General features: G+C 39.7%; 1 protein-coding gene across 4 annotated transcripts in view; it reads right to left on the reverse strand.

The window, feature by feature from the left end:
- NFATC3 (nuclear factor of activated T cells 3) overlaps positions 1–13741 on the reverse strand; it is a 133096-nt gene that overhangs the window by 72625 nt on the left and 46730 nt on the right. The gene's annotated exons all lie outside the window — the stretch shown is intronic.

Consider the following 13741-nt stretch of genomic DNA (forward strand, 5'->3'; position numbering starts at 1 on the left):
ACAAACCCTTAAAACTAAACCACAGAGAAACAGACAATCTGAATATTCCTTTAACTAGTAAGAAGATTGAACCGGTAATTAGAAATCTCCTGACAGGGGCTTCCGTGGTGGCACAGTGGTTAAGAATAGGCCTGCCAATACAGGGGACATGGGTTTGAGCCCTGGTCTGGGAGGATCCCACATGCCGCGGAGCAACTAAGCCCGTGTGCCACAACTACTGAGCCCACGTGCCTAGAGCCCGTGCTCCGCAACAAGGGAAGCCACCACAATGAGAAGCCCACGCACCACAACAAAGAGTAGCCCCCACTCGCTGCAACTAAAGAAAGCCTGCGCGCAGAAACGAAGACCCAATACAGCCAAAAAAACCACAAAATCTCCTGACAAAGCAAAGCCCTGGACCCAGTGAATTCAACCAAACATTTAAAGAAGAACTAATACCAATCTTCTTCAAACCTTCAAATAAATTGAAGAGGAGGAACACTTCCTAACTCATTCCATGGAGTCAGCATTACCTTGATACCAAAGCCAGACAAAGACAATACAAGAAAACTACAGACCAATATCCCTTATGAGCACTGATGAAAAATCCTCAACAAAATACTGGCAAACCAAATTCTGCAGCATATTAGAAGAATTATACACCATGACCGAGTGGGATTTACTCCCAGAATGCAAGAATGGTTCAACACATGAATATCAATCAATGTAATAAACCACATTAACAGAATGAAGGGAAAAAAAATCACATGATTATCTCAACTGGTTCAGAAAAAGCATTCAGCAAAATTCAATACCCTTTCATGATAAAAACACTCAATAAAGTAGGAATAGAAGGAAAATATCTCAACATAATAAAAGCCATATATGAAAAACCCATTTGGGACTTCCCTGGTGGTCCAGTGGGTAAGACTCCATGCTCCCAGTGCAGGGGGCTCAGGTTCGATCTCTGGTCGAGGAACTAGATCCCACATGCATGCCGCAACTAAGAGTTCGCATGCAGCAACTAAGAAGTCCACATGCCACAACTAAAAACATGCAGCAATGAAGATCCCGCGTGCCACAACTAAGACCCGGTGAGGGAGGGAGGGAGGGAGGAAAGGAGGAAGGAAGGAAGGGAGGAAGGAAGCCCCACAGCAAACATCATACTCAAAGGTGAAAGACTGAAAGTTTTTCCTCTAAGATCAGGAACAAGTAATGATGCTTGCTTTCACCACTTCTTTTCAACATAGTACTGGAAGTTCTAGCCAGAGCAATTAGGCAAGAAAAAGAAATAAAAGGTATCCAAATTGGAAAGGAAGAAGCAAAATTATCTCTGTTCTTAGATGATATAATCTTATATATAGAAAACCCTGGGCTTCCCTGGTGGCACAGTGGTTAAGAATCTGCCTACCAATGTAAGGGACACAGGTTCAAGCCCTGGCCTGGGAAGATCCCACATGCCATGGAGCAACTAAGCCCGTGCACCACAACTACTGAGCCTGAGCTCTAGAGCCCACAAGCCACAACTACTGAGCCCACGTGCCACAACTACTGAAGTCTGTGCACCAGAGCCCGTGCTCCACAACAAGAGAAAGCCATGACAATGAGAAGCCCACGCACCACAACGAAGAGTAGCCCCCGCTCACCACAACTAGAGAAAGCCCATGCACAGCAACGAAGACCCAACACAGCTAAAAATTAATTAATTAATTAATTTAAAAAAGAAAAGAAAGAAAACCCTAATGATTCTACCAAAACAAAAACAAAAACAAAAACTGCTAGAGATAATAAATGAATTCAACAAAGTAGCAGGACACAAAGTCAACACATGAAAATCAGTTGCATTTCTATACACAAACAGTGAACAACCTGAAAAGGAAATTATGAAAACAATTCCATTTACACAAGCATCAAGAAGAATAAAATAGGGGCTTCCCTGGTGGCGCAGTGGTTGAGAATCTGCCTGCTAATGCAGGGGACACGGGTTCGAGCCCTGGTCTGGGAGGATCCCACATGCCGCGGAGCGGCTGGGCCCGTGAGCCACGGCTGCTGAGCCTGCGCTTCTGGAGCCTGTGCCCCGCGACGGGAGGGGCCGCGATAGTGAAAGGCCCACGCACCGCGATGAAGAGCGGTCCCCGCACCGCGATGAAGAGTGGCCCCCACTTGCCGCAACTGGAGAAAGCCCTCGCATGAACCAAAGACCCAGCACAGCCAAAAATAAATAAATAAATAAATAAATAAATAAATAAATAAATAAAAATTAAAAAAAAAAAAAAAAAGAAGAATAAAATGCCTAGGAATTAACTCAATCAAAGAGGTGCAAGCTTTACACAATGAAAACTATACAACATTGCTGAAAAAAATTAAAGAAGACATGAATAAATGGAAAAACATTCCATGTTCATGGATTGGAAGATTTATTATTGTTAACATGTCAATACTACCTAAAGCAGTCTACAGATTCAATGCAGTCTGCATAAAAATCTCAAAGATTTTTTGCAGAATAGAAAAATCCATCCTAAAAGTCATACGGAATCTCAAGGGACCCTGAATAGCCAAGACAATCTTCAAAAACAAAGAACAAAACTGAAGACTCACACTTTCAGATTTCAAAGCTTACTACAAAGCTACCGTAATCAAAACACTGTGGAACTAGCACAAAGACAGACACAGAGACCAATGGGACAAAATAGAGAGCCTAGAAATAAACCCTTGCACATATGGTCAAAAGTTTTTGTTTTGTTTTGTTTTGTTTTGTTTTTGACTGTACCACACAGGGATCTTAGTTCCCTGATCAGGGATTGAACCTGGGCCCTGGCAGTGAAAGTGCCGAGTCCTAACAACTAGACCGCCAGGGATGATTTTTAACAACAATGTTAAGACTATTCAATGAGGAAAGGAGAGTCTTTTCAACAAATGCTGCTGAGAAAACTGGATAACTACATGCAAAAGAATAAAGTTGGACCCTTACCTAACACCATATACAAAAATTAACTCAAATGGAGAAAAGACCTAAATGTATGATTTAAACTATAAAACTCTTAGGTAATCTTTTTTTTTTTTTTGGGCCACCGCCGTGAGGCTCATGGGATCTTAGTTCCTTGACCAGGGATTGAACCTGTGCCCTCTGCAGTGAAAGCACTGAGTCCTAACCATTGGATAATCTTAATCAAAATCCCAGCAGGTTTTTTTTTTTTTTTTAATTTTGGGGGTGTGGTGGGTAGAGATTGACAAGCTGACTCTAAAATTCATACAGAAATGCAAAGGACCTAGAATAACCAGTACAATCCTAAAAGAAGACCCACACTATCAAATATCAAGATTTACTATAAAGAAATTATAATTAATGCAATGTAGTAATGGTACTAAGATAGAACAAATAGTCCAATGGCACAGAATGAAGAGTTAGGAAAGAGAGCCACAGATAGATGGCTGGTCACCTGATTTATGACAAAGGCACCAATGTCATAGAGTAGAAAAATGATGGGCTTTTCAATAATGGTACTGGATCAACTTCTATCCATAAGAAAAAAAAATGTATCTTAATCTTTACCTTTAATTCATATACAAAAATTAATTTGAGATAGATCACAGACCTATACGTAAAAGGTAAAGCAATAAAGCTTCCAGAATAAAACACAGGAAACTATCTTCATAACCTTGGAGTAAGCAAAGATTCTTGAAAAGGCATGAAAGCACTTTCCATGGAAAAGAAGACTGATAATTTGGACTTCATTAAAATTAAAAACTTCCATTTATCAAAAGACACAATTAAGAAAGTGAAAAAGCAAGCAACAGGCTAGGAAAAGAAATGTCATTTGCCATACATATATCTGACAAAGGACTTATATCCAAATACTAAAAACTCCTACAAATCAATAAGAAAAAGAGACAATTTAAAAATTGGTCAAGAGATGTGAACAGACACTTCACAAAAAAGGACAGCCAAATGTCTGATAAACATATGAAAAGATGTTCAACATCACTGGTTATCAAGAAACAACAATTTAAAACCAGTGTGATACCTCTACATCCCTGTCAGAATGGTTAAAATTAAAAGACAACAACCAAGTGCTGGTATTATTGGTGAGGATGTAGAGTAACTGGAACTTTCATATATGGCTGGTCAGGAGTAAAAACTGGTACAGCTCCTTTGAAAAACCAGCAATTCCACTCTGAGACATATAAACATATACCAAAAAAATGTGAATGCTTCGTCCATCAAAAGACATGTGTGAAAAAAAGCATACAGCAGCTTTATTCATAATATTTCAAAACTGGACACAAACCAAGTGTCAATGAACAGAACGATAAAGAAATTGTAGCAAATTCATACGATGGAATATTATACAGCAATTTTTTAAAAAATTTTATTTATTTATTTTTGGCTGTGTTGGGTCTTCGTTTCTGCGTGAGGGCTTTCTCTAGTTGTGGCGAGCGGGGGCCACTCTTCATCGCGGTGCGCGGGCCTCTCACTGTCGCGGCCTCTCTTGTTGCGGAGCACAGGCTCCAGATGCGCAGACTCAGTAGTTGTGGCTCATGGGCCTAGTTGCTCCGTGGCATGTGGGATCTTCCCAGACCAGGGCTTGAACCCGTGTCCCCTGCATTGGCAGGCAGACTCTCAACCACTGTGCCACCAGGGAAGCCCAGCAATTTTTTTAAAACCACAAAAAAAACCCAAACTGGATGAATTTCACGCTCATGTGTTGAATAAATGAAGCTAGACAGAGAACAGAACATTTTGTATAAGTCCATTTATTAGCAATTCATGAATAAAAAAACTAATCAATGATAATAAATGGTCAGAAGCACAATTACCTTTGGTTAGAAGATATAAACTGGGAAGGGCACAAGGGAGTCTTCTGGGGTGCTTAAAACATTCTATATCTTAACCTGTTTGTAGTTTTACGTGTGTGTGTGTGTGTGTGTGTGTGTGTGTGCGCGCGTGTGTCTGTGTGTGTATGAAAAATTCATTGAGCTATACATGTTAAGATTTGTATACTTTAATGATGCATTCCCATACAGCAATAAAACATTTTTTAAAAGTCTGCACATACAGAACAAAATCAAGGCATTTTTCCCAGGCTTGAGAACCAAGCACACCACTCTTATGTGTAATGGTCAGACTGGTCTGGAATGGCAATTGGTGCCTTCCTCTTTCTCTTTCTGAGTATTAAAAAATTCTCAGAATATCCAGTCCCTACCATCAGGAAACTTGCACAAGCCTCTTAGATAGCCTCATCCACCAGAGGGCAGACAGCACAAGCAAGAAGAACTACAATCCTGCAGCCTGTGGAACAAAAACCACATTCACAGAAAGATAGACAAGATGAAAAGGCAGAGGGCTATGTACCAGATGAAGGAACAAGAAAAAACCCCAGAAAAATAACTAAATGAAGTGGAGATAGGCAACCTTCCAGAAAAAGAATTCAGAATAATGATAGTGAAGAAGATCCAGGACCTCGGAAAAAGAATGGAGGCAAAGACCGAGAAGATGAAAGAAATGTTTAACAAAGACCTAGAAGAATTAAAGAACAAACAAACAGAGATGAACAATACAATAACTGAAATGAAAACTACACTAGAAGGAATCAATAGCAGAATAACTGAGGCAGAAGGACGGATAAGTGACCTGGAAGACGGAATGGTGTAATTCACTGCTGCGGAACAGAATAAAGAAAAAAGAATGAAAAGAAATGAAGACAGGGCTTCCCTGGTGGCGCAGTGGTTGAGAATCTGCCTGCCAATACGGGGGACACGGGTTCGAGCTCTGGTCTGGGAAGATCCCACATGCCACGGAGCAACTGGGCCCGTGAGCCACAACTACTGAGCCTGCGCGTCTGGAGCCTGTGCTCCGCAACAAGAGAGGCAGCGATAGTGAGAGGCCCGCGCACTGCGATGAAGAGTGGCCCCCACTCGCCACAACTAGAGAAAGCCCTAGCACAGAAACGAAGACCCAACACAGCCAAAAATAAAAATAAATAAATTTATTAAAAAAAAAAATTGAAGACAGCCTAAGAGACCTCTGGGACAACATTAAACGCAACAACATTCACATTATAGGGGTCCCAGAAGGAGAAGAGAAAGAGAAAGGACCAGAGAAAATATCTGAAGACATTATAGTGGAAAACTTCCCTAACATGGGAAAGGAAATAGCCACCCAAGTCCAGGAAGTACAGAGAGTCCCATACAGGATAAACCCAAGGAGAAACATGCAGAGACACACAATAATCAAATTGGTAAAAATTAAAGACAAAGAAAAATTATTAAAAGCAGCAAGGGAAAAATGACAAATAACATACAAGGGAACTCCCATAAGGTTAACAGCTGATTTCTCAGCAGAAACTCTACAAGCCAGAAGGGAGTGCCATGATATACTTAAAGTGATGAAAGGGAAGAACCTACAACCAAGATTACTCTACCTGGCAAGGATCTCATTCAGATTCGATGGAGAAATCAAAAGCTTTACAGACAAGAAAAAGCTAAGAGAATTCAGCACCACCAAACCAGCTCTACAACAAATGCTGAAGGAACTTCTCTAAGTGGGAAACACAAGAGAAGAAAAGGACCTACAAAAACAAACCCAAAACAATTAAGAAAATGGTCATAGGAACACACATATCGATAATTACCTTAAACATGAATGGATTAAATGCTCCAACCAAAAGACACAGGTTTGCTGAATGGATACAAAATGGATACAATGGATACAAAAACAAGACCCATCTATACTGTCTACAAGAGACCCACTTCAGACCTAGGGACACATTCAGACTGAAAGTGAGGGGATGGAAAAAGATATTCCATGCAAATGGAAATCAAAAGAAAACTGGAGTAGCAATACTCATATCAGATAACATACACTTTAAAATAAAGAATGTTACAAGAGACAAGGAAGGACGCTACATAATGATCAAGGGATCAATCCAAGAAGAAGATATAACAATTATAAATATATATGCACCCAACATAGGAACACCTCACTACATAAGGCAACTGCTAACAGCTATAAAGGAGGAAATCTACAGTAACACAAAAATAGTGGGGGACTTTAACACCTCACTTACACCAATGGACAGATCATCCAAAATGAAAATAAATAAGGAAACAGAAGCTTTAAATACACAAGAGACCAGATAGATTTAATTGATATTTATAGGACATTCCATCCAAAAACAGCAGATTACACTTTCTTCTCAAGGGCGCACAGAACATTCTCCAGGATAGAACACATCTTGGGTCACAAATCAAGCCTCAGTAAATTTAAGAAAATTAAAATCATATCAAGCATCTTTTCTGACCGCAACGCTATGAGATTAGAAATGAATTACACGGAAAAAAACGTAAAAAACACAAACACATGGAGGGTAAACAATACGTTACTAAATAACCAAGAGATCACTGAAGAAATCAAAGAGGAAATCAAAAAACACCTAGAGACAAATGACAATGAAAACACGACAATCCAAAACCTATGGGATGCAGCAAAAGCAGTTCTAAGAGGGAAGTTTATAGCTATACAAGCCTATCTCAAGAAACAAGAAAAATCTCAAATAAACAATCTAACCTTACACCTAAAGGAACTAGAGAAAGAAGAACAAACAAAACCCAAAGTTAGCAGAAGGAAAGGAATCATAAAGATCAGAGCAGAAATAAATGAAATAGAAACAAAGAAAACAATAGCAAACATCAATAAGACTAAAAGCTGGTTCTTCGAGAAGATAAACAAAATCGATAAACCATTAGCCAGACTCATCAAGAAAAAGAGGGAGAGGACTCAAATCAATAAAATTAGAAATGAAAAAGGAGAAGTTACAACGGACACTGCAGAAATACAAAGCATCCTAAGGGACTACTACAAGCAACTCTATGCCAATAAAATGGACAACCTGGAAGAAATGGACAAATTCTTACAAAGGTATAACCTTCCAAGACTGAACCAGGAAGAAATAGAAAATATGAACAGACCAATCACAAGTAATGAAATTGAAACTGTGATGAAAAATCTTCCAACAAACAAAAGTTCAGGACCAGATGGCCTCACAGGTGAATTGTATCAAACATTTAGAGAAGAGCTAACACCCATCCTTCTCAAACTCTTCGAAAGAATTGCAGAGGAAGGAACACTCCCAAACTCATTCTATGAGGCCACCATCACCCTGATACCAAAACCAGACAAAGATACCACAAAAAAAGAAAATTACAGACCAATATCACTGATGAATATAGTTGCAAAAATCCTCAACAAGGGACTTCCCTGGTGGCGCAGTGGTTGAGAATCCACCTGCCAATGCAAGGGACACAGGTTCGATCCCTGGTCTGGGAAGATCCCACATGATGCGGAGCAACTAAGCCTGTGCGCCACAACTACTGAGCCTGCACTCTAGAGCCCGCGAGCCACAACTACTGAGCCCGTGCGCCACAACTACTGAAGCCTGCGCGCCTAGAGCCTGTGCTCTGCAATAAGAGAAGCCACCACAGTGAGAAGCCCGTGCACCGTAACGAAGAGTAGCCCCCACTCACTGCAACTAAGGAAACCCTGTGCGCAGCAACGAAGACCCAACAGAGCCAAAAATAAATAAATGAATAAATAAATTTATTAAAAAAAAATCCTCAACAAAATACTAGCAAACAGAATCCAACAACACATTAAAAGGATCATACACCATGATCAAGTGGGATTTATCCCAGGGATGCAAGGATTCTTCAATATACGTAAATCAATCAATGTGATACACCATATTAACAAATTGAAGAATGAAAACCATATGATCATCTCAATAGATGCAGAAAAGCTTTTGACAAAATTTAACACCCATTTATGATAAAAACTCTCCAGAAAGTGGGCATAGAGAGAAACTACCTCAACATAATAAAGGCCATATACGACAAACCCACAGCAAACATCATTCTCAATGGTGAAAAACTGAAAGCATTTCCTCTAAGATCAAGAACAAGACAAGGATGGCCACTCTCACCACTATTATTCAGCATAGTTTTGGAAGTCCTAGCCACGGCAATCAGAGAAGAAAAAGAAATAAAAGGAATACAAATTGGAAAAGAAAAAGTAAAACTGTCACTGTTTGCAGATGACATGATACTATACATAAAGAACCCTAAAAATGCCACCAGAAAACTACTAGAGCTAATCAATGAATTTGGTAAAGTTGCAGGATACAAAATTAATGCACAGAAATCTCTTGCATTCCTATACATTAATGATGAAAAATTTGAAAGAGAAATTAAGAAAACACTCCCATTTACCATTGCAACAAAAAGAATAAAACACCTAGGAATAAACCTACCTAGGGAGACAAAAGACTTGTATGCAGAAAACTATAAGACACTGATGAAAGAAATTAAAGATGGTACCAAAGGATGGAGAGATATACCATGTTCTTGGATTGAAAGAATCAATATTGTAAAAATGACTATACTACCCAAAGCAATCTACAGATTCAATGCAATCCTTATCAAATTACCAATGGCATTTTTTACGGAACTAGAACAAAAAAATCTTAGAATTTGTATGGAGACACAAAAGACACTGAATAGCCAAAGCAGTCTTGAGGGAAAAAAACGGAGCGGGAGGAATCACACTCCCTGACTTCAGACTATACTACAAAGCTACAGTAATCAAGACAATATGGTACTGGCACAAAAACAGAAACATAGATCAATGGAACAAGACAGAAAGCCCAGAGATAAACCCATGCACCTGTGGTCAACTAATCTATGACAAAGGAGGCAAGGATATACAATGGAGAAACGACAGTCTCTTCAATAAGTGGTGCTGGGGAAACTGGACAGCTACATGTAAAAGAATGAAATTAGAACACTCCCTAACACCATACACAAAAATAAACTCAAAATGAATTCGAGACCTAAATGTAATACCGGACACTATAAAACTCTTAGAGGAAAACATAGGAAGAACACTGTTTGACATAAATCACAGCAAGTTCTTTTTTGATCCACCTCCTAGAGTAATGGAAATTAAAACAAAAATAAACAAATGGGACCTAATGAAACTTCAAAGCTTTTGCACAGCAAAGGAAACCATAAACAAGACGAAAAGACAACCCTCAGAATGGGAGAAAATATTTGCAAACGAATCAACAGACAAAGGATTAATCTCCAAAATATATAAACAACTCATGAAACTCAATATTAAAAAAACAAACAACCCAATCCAAAAATGGGCAGAAGAGCTAAACAGACATTTCTCCAAAGAAGACATACAGATGGCCAAGAGGCACATGAAAAGCTGCTCAACATCACTAAGTATTAGACAAATGCAAATCAAAACTACAATGAGCTATCACCTCACACCAGTTAGAATGGGCATCATCAGAAAATCTACAAACAACAAATGCTGGACAGGGTGTGGAGAAAAGGGAACCCTCTTGCACTGTTGGTGGGAATGTAAATTGATACAGCCACTATGGAGAACAGTATGGAGGCTCCTTAAAAAACTAAAAATAGAAATTACCGTATGACCCAGGAATCCCACTACTGGGCATATACCCAGAGAAAACCATAATTCAAAAAGACGCATGCACCCCAATGTTCATTGCAGCACTATTTACAATAGCCAGGACATGGAAGCAACCTAAATGCCCATCGACAGACGAATGGATAAAGCAGATGTGGTACATATATACAATGGAATATTACTCAGCCATAAAGAGGAACGAAATTGGGTCATTTGTAGAGACATGGATGGATCCAGAGACTGTCATACAGAGTGAAGTAAGTCAGAAAGAGAAAAACAAATATCGTATATTAGTGCATATATGTGGAACCTAGAAAAATGGTACAGATGAACCAGTTTGCAGGGCAGAAATTGAGACACAGATGTAGAGAACAAATGTATGGACACCAAGGGGGGAAAGCGGCGGTGGGGGGGGGTGGCAGTTGTGTGATGAATTGGGCGATTGGGATTGACATGTATACACTGATGTGTATAAAATTGATGACTAACAAGGACCCACTGTATAAAAAAATAAATAAAATAAAATTTAAAAATTAAAAAAAATTTCTCAGAATAGTGTAGAAATCTTACAAATATTCTTCTTAGTTCCTGGAAAGGGACCACCTCTGCTGGTGGAAAAAATGTGGTCTCAGAAGTGGGCATGCACAAATAGTGTTCCATACAAAGCATACAGCTCTGCAAGTGTGGTAGAGTATGTACAATCAGGAATGTTTCATTTTCAATTTGGCATGACCTGCTCTCATCATATAATGCTTATTTTCCTCTTGATATTAGAAAAAGAAAAAAAACTTCTGGATAAAGACAGAAATGAAGTAGTATCACAATCTTCTTCCCCTAATACCTAACAAAATAAACAAAATGTTTATGTGTGGGGGGTAGGAAACAGCCAAAAATCTACCAGTAATAACCAAACAAAGAACAACTTTGAGCTATAAACTTCAAAAGGGCAAGGGGGTGGTGAGGACTGTGAAACAGAAGACTGATGCAGTGTGGCAGAGCTGCTAACCAATCCATACCTTCACTCACCAGGAACGGTAATAGGAAAAGTGAGCAAATAAAATTAAAGAGTAAATTAATGGAATAAAAGTAATAAAGTGGGAAAATAAAATAGCAGAGAATGCTAACTAATTTGTAGCAAAGTAGATCAAAGTTCTAAGTAGGCAGCTCTGAGGCAAGTCAAGGAAAAACTCTGCCTCACGAAGAAAAGATCCTACATTCTGCTCCAGGGCCGTTGGCAGAGGCAAAAAAGGTCAGGAGTGCTTACATCTTTCAGAACTCTGCGTTGTACAAGAGGAACAAGCAAAGCTCATGAAAATATGATACATACTAGAATACTGGGAGTGGGCCACGTACATGATATTGTTCACTCTCTTGAGCCAAACCCAACAAGGTCTATCCTAAACTAATTCTCTACCTCTTTACCCCAATCGCCTCAGGTTATAGACCAAAGCTCTCAAACAAAATGGGAGGAAAAGACAAGGCAATTATGCAACCATAATATACATGTTTTGTTTTTGTTTTTATTTAAGGAAAAAAGTAAGAAATTATGCAAAAGACAGTTGAAAAAACAATAAAAGTGAAAACAAAACCTCCCCTCAACACACACACACAGGAAACAGAACCCAGAAATTGACTGCTGATGAATGCTCCACACTAAAAGATTCAAGAATATAAATTAAATAAATCATGAGACCAAATATAATGATAAAATATCAAATGAGTGGGAAGTGGAGCCAAGGAACCAATTTAAAATTCAAAACACAAAACACAATACACAATCGCAGGGGGCTTCCCTGGTGGCACAGTGGTTAAGAATCCGCCAGCCAATGCAGGGGACATGGGTTCGAGCCCTGGTCTGGGAAGATCCCACAGGCCGCGGAGCAACTAAGCCCGTGGGCCACAACTACTGAGCCTGTGCTCTAGAGCCCGCAAGCCACAACTACGGAAGCCCGCATGCATAGAGCCCGTGCTCCACAACAAGAGAAGCCACCACAATAAGAAGCCTGCGCACCGCAACGAAGAGCAGCCCCCACTTGCCACAACTAGAGGAAGCCCACGAGCAGCAACGAAGACCCAATGCAGCCAAAAATAAATAAATAAATAAATTTATTAAAAAAAAAAAAAAAAGACATTAAAGTATCCCGAGAAAAGAACATAGATATGGAGGAGAGACAAAGAAGTCAACATCTGAATAGTAACTGGAGTCTCTGAAGTAAAGACAAAACATATGGAACAGGAAATATATAGATACATAATGTAGAAAATTTTTCTTGCAGGAAGGAAGAATCTCACTTTGAAAGGGAGCATCATAGGTAGTGGGGAAGACTGAAAAAGAAACATCAATCTCCAGACATACTCTGGTTAAGTAAATAATTTCAAGTATAATGAATGATATAATTTCTAAAGAAACAAGTTAGAAAAAAAAAATAAGCCACTCACAAGGAGAATATAAAACATTGATAATATTCAAAGTGTTAGTCTCCCTTTAAGCAGGGAGCCCTGGCAGTGGAAGCACCGAGACCTAACCACCAGACTGCCAGGGAATTCCCCCTCCCCAGCCCCGCTTTTTTTGGCAGGGAATCAGTTTTTAATTAAAGGAATACTGTGGAAACAAATCACTTGTACTCCCAAAAGATTGTTTATTTAAGCACTTGTAAATAACTTCTTTCAAAAGGCAAAGATACAAGAAATGGGGAATTCCCTGGCAGTCCAGTGGTTAGGACTCTGTGCTTTCACTGCCAGAGCCTGGGTTCAATCCCTGGTCCGGGAACTAAGACCTCACAAGCTGCTCAGTGCAGCCATTTATAAACAAAGAGGGGTGGGGGCTTCCCTGGTGGTCCAGGGGTAAAGAATCCACCTTACTATGCAGGGGACTCTGGTTCGATCCCTGGTCAGGGAACTAAGATTCCACATGTCGTGGGGCAACTAAGCCCGCGTGCCACAACTACTGAGCTCGCGCACCTCAACTAGAGCTGGCGTGCGGCAAAGTACAGAGCCCACGAGCTCTGGAACCCACGCGCCACAACTACAGAGCCGAAGCGCCCTACAGCCTGAGCATCACAACTAGAGAAGAGAAAACCCGCATGCCACAGCTAGAGAGAAGCCATGAAGAGCCCGCATGCCGAAACAAATGATCCTGCATGCCTCAACAAAGATCCCGCGTGCTGCAACTAAGACACAACGCAACCAAAAGTAAATAAAATAAAATAAATAAATATTTTAAAATAAATTTTAAAAATTTTTGAAAAAGAAAAGAAAAAAATATAC

The sequence above is a fragment of the Balaenoptera acutorostrata genome, chromosome 19, assembly GCF_949987535.1.
Source record: "Balaenoptera acutorostrata chromosome 19, mBalAcu1.1, whole genome shotgun sequence".
In the NCBI taxonomy this organism is placed as follows: Eukaryota; Metazoa; Chordata; class Mammalia; order Artiodactyla; family Balaenopteridae; genus Balaenoptera; species Balaenoptera acutorostrata.